General features: G+C 44.2%; 1 protein-coding gene across 6 annotated transcripts in view; it reads left to right on the plus strand.

Moving 5' to 3' along the window:
- ZFHX3 (zinc finger homeobox 3) overlaps positions 1-13,340 on the plus strand; it is a 512,524-nt gene that overhangs the window by 26,379 nt on the left and 472,805 nt on the right. For 4 of the 6 annotated variants that reach the window (XM_090149525.1, XM_031615012.2, XM_090149529.1 and 1 more), the window contains one exon: positions 12,986-13,108. The exons of 1 other annotated variant lie outside the window; for it this stretch is intronic. The gene's annotated coding sequence lies outside the window, so the exon portion shown is untranslated. Of the gene's footprint in view, positions 1-10,497; positions 10,649-12,985; positions 13,109-13,340 lie in introns of those variants that run through there. One more of the 6 variants, XM_090149526.1, reaches the window with a different exon arrangement.

Raw genomic sequence — 13,340 nt, forward strand, 5'->3', positions numbered from 1 at the left:
TGAGGGAGGAAATATAAGTATGGGACGGCAGATGGCGATAATTAGTTCCATATCGTGAAGGCTTCTATTAAAAAATAAAGAGGACAGAGCCCTGTGCTGTGTTACTGGAGCACCCCTTGTGTGCTGCACAGCCCTGCGGGGCTCTGAGCAGAGGCTGCTGTGCTGCTCCCACAGCACTGCTGGCACCAGGCAGCCTGGGGGTAACCTGCTGTGTGGGCACACAGGCTGGAAGCCTTGTTTTGTCCTGCCCTGACTTGGATTTAGGGGCAGGTGCTGGAGGTTAAAGGCAGCTGTGCCTTGGTGATCCCCTTGCCTTGTGCTGGGGCCGTGTTTAATTCTGGATTGCCCAGTTCTTGCCTTGGTGCTCAGTTGTCATCACTAAATTGTAGCTTAAATTTTCTCTCCAAGGCAAAATGCTTTTGCCTGCTCCTAGTCTGTGTGTTTCTTGTATGGTCCATGTGTTTACTACATCACTCAGGATAACCATAACTAAGAACTAATTATTGCTGTTGGAATAATTTAATTTCTTAGGGTTCTGCTCAGCCCATTTCTCCTGTTTTAAGTATTTTTGTTTTTCCAGTAATACCTAAAGCACACCAAGTGAAGGAGCATTAGGAAATGCAGATTGGCTGCAGTTTATCCACTTCCCAGGAACAGGACGAACCTCCTGCTTCCAGCGTGTCAGCCAGTCCCAAACTTGGTTAAGAGTTTGACATTCAAACTGGGGCTGTTTTCACAAGAGGCCATGTTTTCTATCTTTATTTTTTTCATTTTTTTTCCTCCTGTATTTTGCAGTGTTCCAGTTAACACATTACTGTGGACTTCTTTCCTGTTTCTAATTGCATTTTCTCCTTTCCTCGCTTCCATCTTCCTTCAATTTTCTTTCCAACTGGAAGTGGTTACGGCTGAGCTCCCCACGCCGGCACCTGAGGAGCTGCTTTGTGCACTGCACAAACACCCAGTTCGTTCATATCCCTCTCTCTTGCTTTCCCCCTTCTGTCCTTTTATAATTACCGGAGGTGGTAACAGCTCTTAAGAGCCCCGTCTGTCACCCTGGAACCAAATGCCTTTCATTGAAAATTAAGGAGAGGCTTCAAAAGTTCCAGCTCTTTCAGCAATGAATTATAGCAGTCCTCCAGCAGAAATAGTATGTTGATGATGGATCCCATTACACTGAATAACACAGGGTGTAAGTATTCTTTTGTGGTTAAGAGGGAACACAGCCACTAGAGATGTGTGGGTGGAGCTGTGTGCCCCCTCCCCCCCCAGTGCACATCTGGGCAGCTGTGCCCCACATCTGGGCAGCAGTGTGTGTGGGAAGAGGCACTGAGCTGCAGTGGCTGTGACCGAGCTGGAAGGAGACCGCTTGTCACAGTGATAGGAAAAACATCTGTCATGTTGAAATGTCAAATGCAAAAAGAAGTCATTGTGGAGTTCAGGATGGTTTTTAAACTGCTGGAAGAATACATGTGAATAATTTTAGTTAAAATAAAACTAGATTTAATACACATCCAGATCTGCTGAGACCTGTATTGGGCAGAGTTTTCCAAAACTCACAGCTGTAGCAAAGTCTACAGGTAACAGATATTGTGTTTAAATGTCCAACTTCAAAGAGAAATGACTGCAGAAGCTGCTGTGCTTTCATTTTTAATTAAAAATTTGAAAGTCTTACCTGAGCGGACCCAAGAAGTTAAAAAGCAGTAGGCAAATAAAATGTTATGTCTTTTAATGTCTTTGAAGTTGACTCTTGCAGCTGCCGGATCCTGTTTCCTTGTGCTTTTGGACATGTTTGTGGGAGTGCTGCAGAGGTTGTGGTGCCTGTGGGGACCTGGCTGCACCCCAGGTGTCACCACTTGCTATGCCATGGTTCGAGGGCCTTCCCAGGAGGTGCTGCACCCCTTGGTTGGCTGCTGGGGGTCCAAGTGTCAGGCCAGGTATACCCATAACGGTTACAGAGTGTGACCAGAAGGTCCCCAGACTGGCCCTGGTTTTCCTTTTCAGTAACCAGCTTCATCATTCTCTGCTTCTAATTACATCTTTGAGTCAGTCACACGTGTTGTAAATCTGCTTGTGGAGAATTTATTTAACTGATAAAAATTAGCCTGAAGTTACATGTACCTGAGCAGCTGGGAACTGAACTATGTTCGTCGGCTCCAGTCCCCCTGCCCAGCACAAGGTTCTGTTCCTCAGAAGCTACTTCTAAGGCTTGCCAAAGGCTGGCCTCAATCCCCTCTAATAAAAGCCATTATTTTTTGCTTCTGCACAGTTTGGAGCCAGGCTACAGTACAGGATTGAAGCACCTTGTAACACTTACTCCTGCTTTTGGGAGATGGAGGCCAAACTTCTGTTTTGTTTTCTGGTTTTGTCTGTGGAATGTGGTGCTGCAGCCCATGATGGTGTGGGATGTTCCTGCTGCCCCTGGTGCCCACCTGGCTGGGCGGGGAGGGCTGATAGGGTACAGCAGGCCCATGCACTGACTGTGTGTTATAATGGGTTTTCTGTGTGTTTCTATTGATGGTGTGACCCAATTCTCCAAGACCTACTTATGGCAGGCAGGGCTTGTTGCCTTCTCACCTCTGTCCAGCAGTGAGGCTCTGCTTGGGACCAGCTCTGGGGGCTCGGTGCCCCCACCCACTGGGACAGCTACCTGCTGCACACCGGGCAGGGACAGCCCTCTGGTAGCCTGCACTCAAGGGCTCCGGCTCAGACTCCAGCAGTGCTGCAAAACCTAAAAATCAATGTTTGTTCAACAAGACTCTGTACAAAACATTTGTGACTTGAGTTAATTTTATTCCCATCTTCTAATATTTTATTGATCAAACTCTATATTAACTTTCATTACTTTCTGGTGAGGATTGATGTCAGGTTAAGTAATCTGTCGTTACAAGTTGTCTCGCCTGCTCTCTGTGAGCATGGGTATCACCTCACACTCTTCCACTATTCTGCACTGATCCTTGTATGTTAACTTTTTCAGTTCACATTGGCAGATCAGAGATCTCTCCTGGCAACTCTTTTACCACGTGGTAGCACGAGGCATCCAGGGGCTGTCAGGTTTTAGCTCGATGCTCCCCTTGGCTAGAAGTACTCCAGACTGGTTTGCTGCCTTCATCCCGTGTGGGTGTGCTGTCTGGTTGTTTCATAACAGTGTTCATGGAGTGCTTCTGTTCTGTTTGTATCCTTATTTGCAACACAACCATCTCACTCCAATAGTAATCTGTTCTGTTCTTGGAATTCCATTTGGTGCTGATGTGCCCAACTCTTCTGTCCTATGTTTGACCACCTGGACGTCAGCATCCTCCTCCACTTCTGTGAGGGATTCCACTCCAGCCTCTCTCAGGCCAGCTGGGCAACATCTTACTAGCAGCACTCATTAGCATTAAAACTGAAAGTGTGAGATTTGCTCTTCGGAAATAGAGATTGAATTATCAGTGACTTCTGCAAGTTGATTCAGAGTCTCAAGAACAAATAATTATATGACTTCTTGCAAAAAAATTGCCTTGCAGCAACATTAAAACGCTCAGATGTCGACAGTGTTTGAGGTTTTGTTGTTTATGTATCTCGGATGGCCTGCATGCTACATTAAAACAGGTATGCAGGCAAGACTTCTTGCATTTTTGGTTTGATTTTTTTAACAGATTGTCAAGATGGTAATTTCCTTTTGTTTTATTTGTTCTCGTACTACAATAAGATGCTCATCTGTAGGTTGCTCTGAAGTTTTCTCTTTGAATGTTTAAAAGAGAAATGCTCAGGAGATTTATGAATAAGATAATAAAGAAATATTGCAGCCTGGTATTGGAGGGTTAAGTGCATTCACTTCTTTTTGAGCCACACAAAACCTGCAGGAAAGGCTGAGATTGGTGTGTGTTAATCTCCTGAAAACTGGCTGCCTTGGCCATGAGTAGAGGGCTGTTACACGGTCAGCTTCCCACCAGCAGTCTTGAAGTTTCTTGAGTGCTCTTTAGTAGGAAAAAAATGTTGGTGTTACAAAAGTGATGTGAAGAGGCTCAAGGTTGCACCGTAGATGTGGGTCTTGTGGTCAGGAGCTTGGACCTAATCCGAGTCCTATCCCAGTATCTGTGGTGTTACTGAAACAGAAATTGTTAAATGCTTGCAACAGGTCTGGCAGGGGAGGAAAAGTAATATTTCCTGCATGAACCTTCCCAGTCTTCAGACACTTCCCCAGTTACCCAACCTAGAAGGAAGGGTTCCTCTCTGAGTTCTCCTGATGAACGTTAGTTCTGGGGGTATAGGTGCAAGTTCTGTCCACCTGGTGGAAGACTCAATGAATGATGAAGACTGAGAACAGTAGAGGCAAAATATTTATTTTTGTATTGAGATTTGGTGTACAGCCACGTGGCTGATCCTAAATTAATTCTATGCATTTTCTTTAATATATTTTAATAACTCGAGTGATGAAGTAAACATCGTTGGACTAATCTTGCAAAATGAGGAGTAGTGAGGAGGAGGTTTATTCAGGTATGATGTCAAATTGTTCATAAAAGCAAGAAGGAGAAAAATGAAATTCAGCCTTGAAAAATACAGATGGTATTGCTGCCTGTGTATGAAAGTAATAATCCATCATAGGTATATTCAATAGGAAGGGGCCTGAGCTGCAGCAGTGCTGACAGACATTGCAGGGTAACGACAGACAGCAAGTTTGGTACAAGTTTAAGGTGTCCTACAAGAAAAATGAGTAGTGCAGCTACAGTACAGCAGGAAAACAATGGTATCTCTGTCCTGTGCTGCAGCTAGGGTAGTGTTGTGCTCCAGCACCAACTCAGTGCTTTTCTGTGAGCAGCAGTGAGGAGTGGGGGTCTGAGAAGGTGACTTATGAAGAAAGGGTATGAAAGTTAAATTCTTGCAGCTTGGCCACGCAGGGGCTGAATGGATACATCAGTGCCAGGAGTGCCAGAGGCTGTGCACAGCAATGGAATGGTGTTATCTTGCAGGATGCCCATCTCATAATCCAGAGATGAGGGCTGAATTTAACAAAATAAATTTTTATGTAATAATAGGGAAGTAAGCAACCAGTCGTGAATTCCATGTGACTATGCAAGTATCCCTCAGAGATATGGGAGAAAACTCAATTGCTTAGGAGTTTTAAAGCCAGATGAAGTGACAGTAGAATATATGGTCTGGTAACATGCTGTATTTTGCTGAGATGTTCTCACCCTTTGATATCCTCACCGTGAAAATCTTTAATAGCAGGTACAATTGAAAGTGCAGATATTGAGTATGACTTGTACTGGAAGAAATTGCAAGCTATGAACTAAAAAGCCATGCAAACTGTAAGTGCTCAGCTAGGGCTGACAATTACGTGCTCCATTCTGTTTTCGCAGTTCGTATTGTTTCAAGCAGCATGATATGGGAGAAAGTGTCTCCTTTCCTGTTGTCCTTCTGCTAATGGCATGATGAATTTTGATTACATTGCAATTGCATCCCCACAATGGGGACAGTCACGGGAACTATTTGGGACATCAGTTTTCCTTCTGCCAACTTTCAGGAGCATTTTATAGGATTAATATTCAATAAAAACCCCTTAACATTAAAAAAATGCTTAGTCCCACAATTGTTATTAAATTCTTTTCCTGTGCCATAATGCGGATGCTTTGATCTAAAGTCCTGCAGTTTCTGGAAGGAGCTTGCGTGATTACGATAATGTGCAGTGCTCTTTCTGCTATTCCTATAGGGAAAATAAACCCCACATTAGTTCCATATTAGTACCTGACTCGGAGAAGTTAAAAAGTGCCAGAAAAAGGTTAACCAGAGTCAAGTACACATAAGAGAGCTGTGATTATTAGTGTTAAGGGAGCCATTTGAAAAAAACATTTCTGCTTTTACAGAAGAATTTATTGGTGTCTTTGCTTCTGGCTGCTTTATGCATTTTAATAAAGCAGTAGCAGCAATAATAGGGTGTGGGAGTTGGTTGTGCCTGTGTCAAAGGAGACACAAGCTGGGATGGGTGTGCGGGACTGGGCTCACCCCAACCTGCCCCGACATTTGCATCCCTACACATAAACTTCTTCAAGCCCTCTGACTTCCCTGCCGATGAACAGGGTCCATTTGGAGACCCATTTAAATGAAGGCAGTAATTGCTTTTATGTGTTAAAAGGTACATGCAGTCTACCAGCAGCTCTGGTAATTTTCCTGCCAAATGTCTGGGATTATTTTGAAAACAGCCCTGGTCCTGGCAGGCACCAGTGTGGATTGCACCTGGATGTTTGCTGCAAGCAGTGGTGTCCAGAGATGCATTTTTGGGTAGAGCCCACCTTGAAGTGCTCCTTGTGCAGGGTCCCACCCGGACACTGGCACAGGGCTCACATCCCTGGGCACCGCTGCTGGCCTCCGCCAGAGGGGTCCTGGGACAGATGGGCCTGGCATTTAACCCAATGGCACATTACTCCCATACAAAATTTCGTCACATACCTCAACATTTTGAAGAAGCAGTGGCGGTTCAGTGATTTAAATTTCGTACAGGACCACATGTAGCAGTTAACACAGAGAAATTGTGTTTAGGTTTTACAGTATTTTGCTTAAAAAGCCACATATGAAATGCAGGCAGCCAGAACGAGTGTAAATAGTGTATGGACATGTTGGGCACATGTGGAAGCCACATGAATGTGCAGATTCTTGTATTTAAAGTGTTAACTCTGCTGATCTGCTCTTACTGCTTTGTGATGGGTTTGAGCTGCCTTGCCTATAAGAAGCACATTCTGGCTGCAGGTTTGCAGCCCTGCTGCCTGCTCTAAGTGTTAGCCATGGATGTGCAGCCCATTCAGGCAGCACAGGATGGTTCTTTGTCAGTCTGACCCCTGTCCACCATCTGCTTCATCTACAGAACATCCCAGTGTGTGGCTGTGTGTATCTTTGCATGCTTGTGTGTTGCAGCAGCTGAGCTGCAGTGCTTTGTTATAATGGTTCCCTGGTAGAGTTCAGCTGTGGAAGTTCTACAGTTTTTAAATTTCAGCCCATGACAAAGACCTGTCACTTATGCCTGAAAACACATTGTCTGTCCTTCACAGCTATGGCTTAATAGAAACTGGGGTACATCTGGAGAGTCAGATTTTGCCATCTGATGTATATTCCCTCTCCAAGCATTAGCCTTTCTAGAACATTTCCTTTTATTCTCACACTCTAACTCTTATTTCAGGCTCCCATTTTCTGATGCCTATAATGATGCTGGTTTGGTAGCAATTTTTCATGGGTAATGCAATGGTCCCATTCATCTGTTTGGGAGGGCAGGAAAGCATTTTGCTTCATGGCCTTACACATCTGGCAGGATTTGCATTGCCCATCGTGTCAGTGTGCTGGGAGCCTTTTGATAGAAATAATCCTCAAAGCAGTGCTGGATAATGGTTAATTCTTCATGAAATGTGGATTTACATTGAAGTTTCTTTCCTCCGATTGTTTGCAGGATGTTTTACTCATCCTCACTTCTGCCATCCCAGGTCTGAGTCCCTAATGCCCTCTTGATGCTTCACTTTGAGCTGAAACTGCTCCATTGTGCCTTCCTCTCATAGGATCACAGAAACATTAAGGTTGGAAAAGAAAGACTGGAAAAGACCTCTACGATTATCAGATCCAACCCACCCCACTGTGCCCATAGCTGCGTCCCTCAGAGAACATCTCCACGGATCTGGGACACCCCCAGGGAGGTGACCCCATCGCTCCCTGCACAGCCTGTGCTGCTGCCTGACTATTCTTTCAGAGAAGAAGTTTTCCCTAATATCCACCCTTCTCTTCTCTTCTTGCTGTGTTCCCAGACATCGCCTGTGGCCGTACAGGGCTTCTGACCTCTGCTTGCCACTGGACAAATAATCCCATCCACCGCAAATTTAACCTCAAACCAGATTGGAAATAAAATGCCAGGAGTCAATGGTGGGCTGGAAGCAGAGCATTTTCATGTGTTTTGCTCCTGCAATTTCCCCCTTTGTTTTAAAGAGAATGACTTTACCAAAAATAGTCAAAGGAAGAAAATAAAGTTTAAGACTTCTGGGAAAGAGCCAAGTTTTCAACACTGAAAATCAATTATTGCCTAATATTTTAAAGTCAAGATCCCCGTGCTCTGGCAGCAGGCCAGCTCATGGCTGGTCACCTGCTTTGTTCTTTGCCTTTAAAAACTCCTTTATTTGCCGCAGAGCTTCAGGTTCCAGGAGAGCACTGGTTGCTGTGGTTGGTGCTGCTGCGAGGAAGGTGACTCCTACCAGCAGTGTGTGTGCATTGCGGGGTTACTGATAACAAATAAAATCATTACATGAGATAAAATGATTGCTTTGGGAAGGAATTGCAAGGTGGCATAATTAGACATCGGGCATTTTTAAGGTTACTTTACAACTTTGGAGCTGCAAAAGATGGAAGTAATTTATTTCATCTCAGTAATGCTCCTCTCTGGTCTAGCAGTTTATCAGAAGTGTTAATCCAACAGGCAGGGAGCGTGCACGGTGGGAGGGGGCACAGGGAACACAGGCAGCAGAGAGAGAAGGCATTGAGAATGAGCTTGGAAATATTGTACATCTCATTAAAAATGTAATCATGCATAAAATGAGATCAATGAAAATTTATCTAAAAGTGCAAGGAAAAGGCGTTTTCTGGTATGATACTGGGTATAATAGACTGGATTTTAATTTAGTCAGTTGGCAACAAAAATCCCTCCAGGCTAAATAAAACAGTTTCCCTCCCAGTTATTGTATGGACAGCTAATTTTCTGCACCTTTCCTTCTAATATTCACCCTTATCTCTTGCTGGATAGAGGTTTCAATATACTACGGAGTTTGTTTTCTTTACATTTCCTATTACTGCAATTTAATTTGCATGATAAATGATGAGAGGTAGAAAGATGATAAAAAGAAGCAGAACATTTCTTTATTAATTTTGTTTAAATTAGTGTAACTTTTCACTGACTGTGCTTTTTACAGAGAAAGCCTCTGTAGGATTTAAGACCCTATTGTGGCTAGGAAGGATGCCACACTCCACATGCACTTCCTGCTTCATGTGTCACCGTGCACATTCTTGTTTTGGTGTTTTGCTTCCTGCTTCCCACCATGCCTGATGGTGCTTCTCGGCCATTCTTGTGCAGCACTGGTGACTTCTGTGCAGCATCTGTGGCATGGGGATGGTGCTGGATGGTTTTATACGTAGATGGGGATGCGGATGGGGGTTGGGATGGGTGTGAGGATGGGAACAGGGCTGGAGCCAGTGGAGGTGTTCACGGATCCAGCTGCTGCAGATTTTCATCTTTTAGGGGGTTGCTGCTCAGTGACAGGACTGAGGCTTCTGGGCTCACTGCTAGGAACAACAACGTGATGTTCAAATGTGTGCAGGTACAACTCTGCCTTGCTCTGAGTGTGCTGGAGCTCAGTGCTTCTGAGCAATGTTTGAGATCCAGGTGCTGCTTCTCGGCTCTTTTATCTGTGCAAACTCACTGTCATAGTCATGGTAGTGACTTGTGCGTCCCACTCTGTGCTTTGCTGGCAGCTCAGAGTTTATTTCAACAGCACAGAGTTGGGATGGCTTTGCTCGTGGCTGTTGGATTACAATTTCTGCTTACCCCAGTGGTTCCTCTCTTTCTTGCTGCCACCAGTGCATGTGGCTGGGATGCTGCCAACCAACATGGAGCCTGCTGCAGTGTGATGCTGTGCTGCCCTGAGGGCTGGGACTGCCTCAACCCCTGGCCCCAAACCCTGCACCTCCTTCCATCCCAGGAACAAGCATCTGTATGTTAACCTCTGTATTTGTGCACTTAAAAAGAGAGATATATACAGTATTGAGATTTCTTTACATATTCCACTGTGGCATTTTGGTGACTTTTTTTTCTGTAAGCATTAATTCTCTTGGTGTCTTCTACAGACATGTGTAAAGAGAAGAAAAAGCACTGGCGATGGAGGTTTGCCATAAATGTCCTTTTCCCAGTTTTCGGTCTCCCAAATGACATTTCATTGCAGTGGAGCTGAGTTATAAACTTTTGAAAATTGCCTTTTTCCTTCTCTGTGCTGTAAGAAAAATACAGGGAGCACAACAAAATAATAAATAAAAATTGAAATTCAAGCCTGTGCTGCTGCCTCAGCAGCCTGCTGCCCTGTGTGCTGTGTTTGAAAACAAGCCTTGGTACATTTGTTTGTTTGTTTGTTTATGCAGTTCCTCTGCTCCCCTGCACCTGTGGCTGCACCTAAAGTCTCATCTCAGGAGAAACTTGTCCCAGAATGCTCTGACAGCATCTTCACAGGATGCCCTGACAGCATCCTCCTGGGAGGGCCAGCCACCAGAACCCAGCCCAGGGAGGCAGCTGACCTGAGATCAGTGCTATTAATGACAATATTAACATGGCTTAGTGTGGGAAATAGAGGCTTGATTTCATACATGTTCCTTATCTCTAGAGATGGAAAATGCTTTGCTGAATGAAAATATTGCTCTATATATGTATATTTGTTTGGACATCTACATTAAGAATGTATTTTTATATAGGAAGAACTTGTCTTTTTTCCATGTTTTGTTCCAAAGAGTAATCAGATCAATGTGTTGCGGCCAAGAAGCAGAAAATGGGATCAGGATTTGTGCGTTATGTCCAAGGATGAATTCTGCATTAGCTTTCCCCTGCAGCTGCCTGCCAGAAGTGCAGCTCCCCCAGGCCATGCTGCACACACCCAGCCAGGTGAGACATGCCTGCGGTGGAGCAGCCGCTCTCGGGTCTGCCCATGATGATGGGTCATCTGCCTGCTAAGGTTGCACAGCAGGGCTGTTACCTGGAGCAGGGACCGGAGCATCTAGGCAGATCTTATGATGGGGTCTTTTTCTCCTGTGCACTTCTTGTCTTCTTTGTCTTCTTCTGTGTACTATGGAATGCATTGCTGCCGTTCCTAGAGCCCGCTCCAGTTGCTACTGCTGTCTCTTCCAAAGGCATCATTGTTCATAAAGCTTCTGATATTAAAACTCCTCATTGTATAATCAAAATGAGTATCGTGACCATTATGCACTATGTTGCTCTGTGTTCTCCACACTATTACTCTATGATGTGATCCATCTGGTTGGTTGGTTGTGCTGTGATGTCTTCCTCTACATCTCACACACAGAACAAAACATGCCCCCATTTGCCCTCCCCCCCCAGTTTTTCACTGCTAACACTACCAAGCTGTTAACTGCCTTAATTTTATTTGTGTGCTCTGAGTTGGTGCATTTTTTGACTGGCGGTGCTTTAATTCACCAGCCTGTGGGCTGCAATGTGTCAAATAACCTTTTAAAATCCAAATAGATTATGTCCAATGTTTTCTTCCTGTCTGAAGTCTGCATTACCTCTTTAAAAAATTCCAGCAGATTTGTCAAACAAGATTTACCCTTTTGTAAGACTCTGCTGGCTACTTTTATATCAGCTCGCGTTTCTCCAGATGTTTTGTGATCTCATCACTTATTAATGTCTCCATGATTCTGTCTTCTGTTGAAGTTACACAGTTATTACTGGTTACTGTGGCTATGAATGTGTCATCTCTTTCTTCCTTATTAGAATGCATCTGATGACAAGAATCTGCTCAGGATAGGTTTGAATTTTAATAGAAGGAATGCTTTTTTGTCTCGAGTTCGAGGGATTTAGAAATATCTCTATCTTCTTAATCTGTTGCTTTATTACTGTTATTTAATAATGATATCCCCAAGGATTGGGATGTTTCCAGTCATGCAGGAGTGCACAGCCCTTGTGCATCCCTTCAGGGTCGGTCCATGCTCTCCTAACTGTTGCCCTTTAACTCCCCCCTCCTGGTGCTCCATCCAGCCCTGGCTGTTCCAGGTGCATTCAGCTGGTTTCACCCCCAGGTGTCTGCTCAGCAATCAGAGCCTGCAGCAATGGCCTTGGGGCTCTGCTGGCCCAGCTGCTCCATGCAGCACAGATGAGGAAGAAGTTTCTTTTCACCACTGGAGGTGAAGAAACTGCAGAGAAGCAGTCCAGCAGTCAGTGCTAAGCAGGGTGCTGACTTTCCTTGGCCTTTCATGGAGCCATTGCCAACAACAGTCACTTGGTTTTGCTTTCCTTGTGCTCTTAAAAGTGTTGTATTTCACATAACTTCCAGAATCCCTTTTAGGGGTGCAAATGCCACTTGTGCCTTGTGTACAGGAAGGAGGCAGTGTGCAAGGACAGACAGATCCAACTGGAGAATCCTTGTGAAGATGGCAGAACACATCTATTGGGCTTCCACCTTTCAAAAGAAATAAAACATGAGGGGGAGCATGACAGCTTTCTCTCAAGTTGCCACTGTTCTGGGACTGGAGTGGCTGTGATGGAGGCATGCCCATGCAGCAAAATTTATGGGAGAGTCGTAAGCTCCATGAAGCACGTGGAATTTGGATCGGATACAAGTCAGCCTCTCCATTACATGTCTGTAGCTCTCTGCATATTTGCGATTATCCTTATGAATAATGTAAGTTACTGCTTTCAGATGGGAGAGACTTTGAGAAGGAGTTAGGGAACATGTCTGAGTGCTGGTAATGAACTCAGCATAGGAGACGATAAAGCCATTTGTCAATGGATGGAGAAGGGCAGTCTTATGTAGAGCCAATACAGTTTCTGGGTAAAGGAACAAAAAGCTTTTTTTTTTTTTTACCCTTGTGGTCACTGCTTCTAGAACACCTTTTTTTTTTTTTTCTTTTTTTCTCCTTTCATTAGTTCTGATTGAACAATTGATGAGGAAGTGATTAATGTCACTATTTGGCTTTAAAATTGTAGCTATTATTTTTAAACACTCATATCTGTAGAAGTGAAATTTTGTCATGGCAGTGAGTTTTGATTCACCTGGGAACTGCTGTTGGATTTATTTTAAAAATTACTGTCTAAAAATTTAATTTTTGATGCCTAGATGCAAGAAGAATTCTTTCTCCTCCCTTCCAGGAAAACAAATACTTTACATAAACTCCTTGAATTTTTCTAGCTGGGAAACCCAGCAGGAGGTGAAGATGCTGGGAGCCATTTAAATGCTTCTAACAACAAGATGTCTACATTTCACAGGGCTGGATGGAGACATAGCATGGAAGCATTTTGATAAACTCATCCAGATCACCTGAGCATGCTGCTTACAACTCATCCATCAGCTCTCCCAGCTGGGTGTGATGCGGGCTGCTATGCGGAGAGGTAAGGGACACCTTCAGAGCAGTTACTCCCCCATCTTGGGATGAAAGACAATTAGTATATAAGGAGAGTAGTAGAGGAAGATTTAACTCTTTTTCTTATTACATTGGAATGTTTTTAAGGGGTTGCCATGAAGAACTGATGTTAGCGTTATGCTGTAATGGTGTATGGGATATAAAACTGTGTCTGGTTCACCTACTGATATTTAAAACCTGGTTACTTGCTGGTGGTTGTT

This window comes from Phasianus colchicus, chromosome 13 (genome assembly GCF_987193195.1).
Source record: "Phasianus colchicus chromosome 13, bPhaCol1.hap1.1, whole genome shotgun sequence".
Classification (NCBI taxonomy): domain Eukaryota; kingdom Metazoa; phylum Chordata; class Aves; order Galliformes; family Phasianidae; genus Phasianus; species Phasianus colchicus.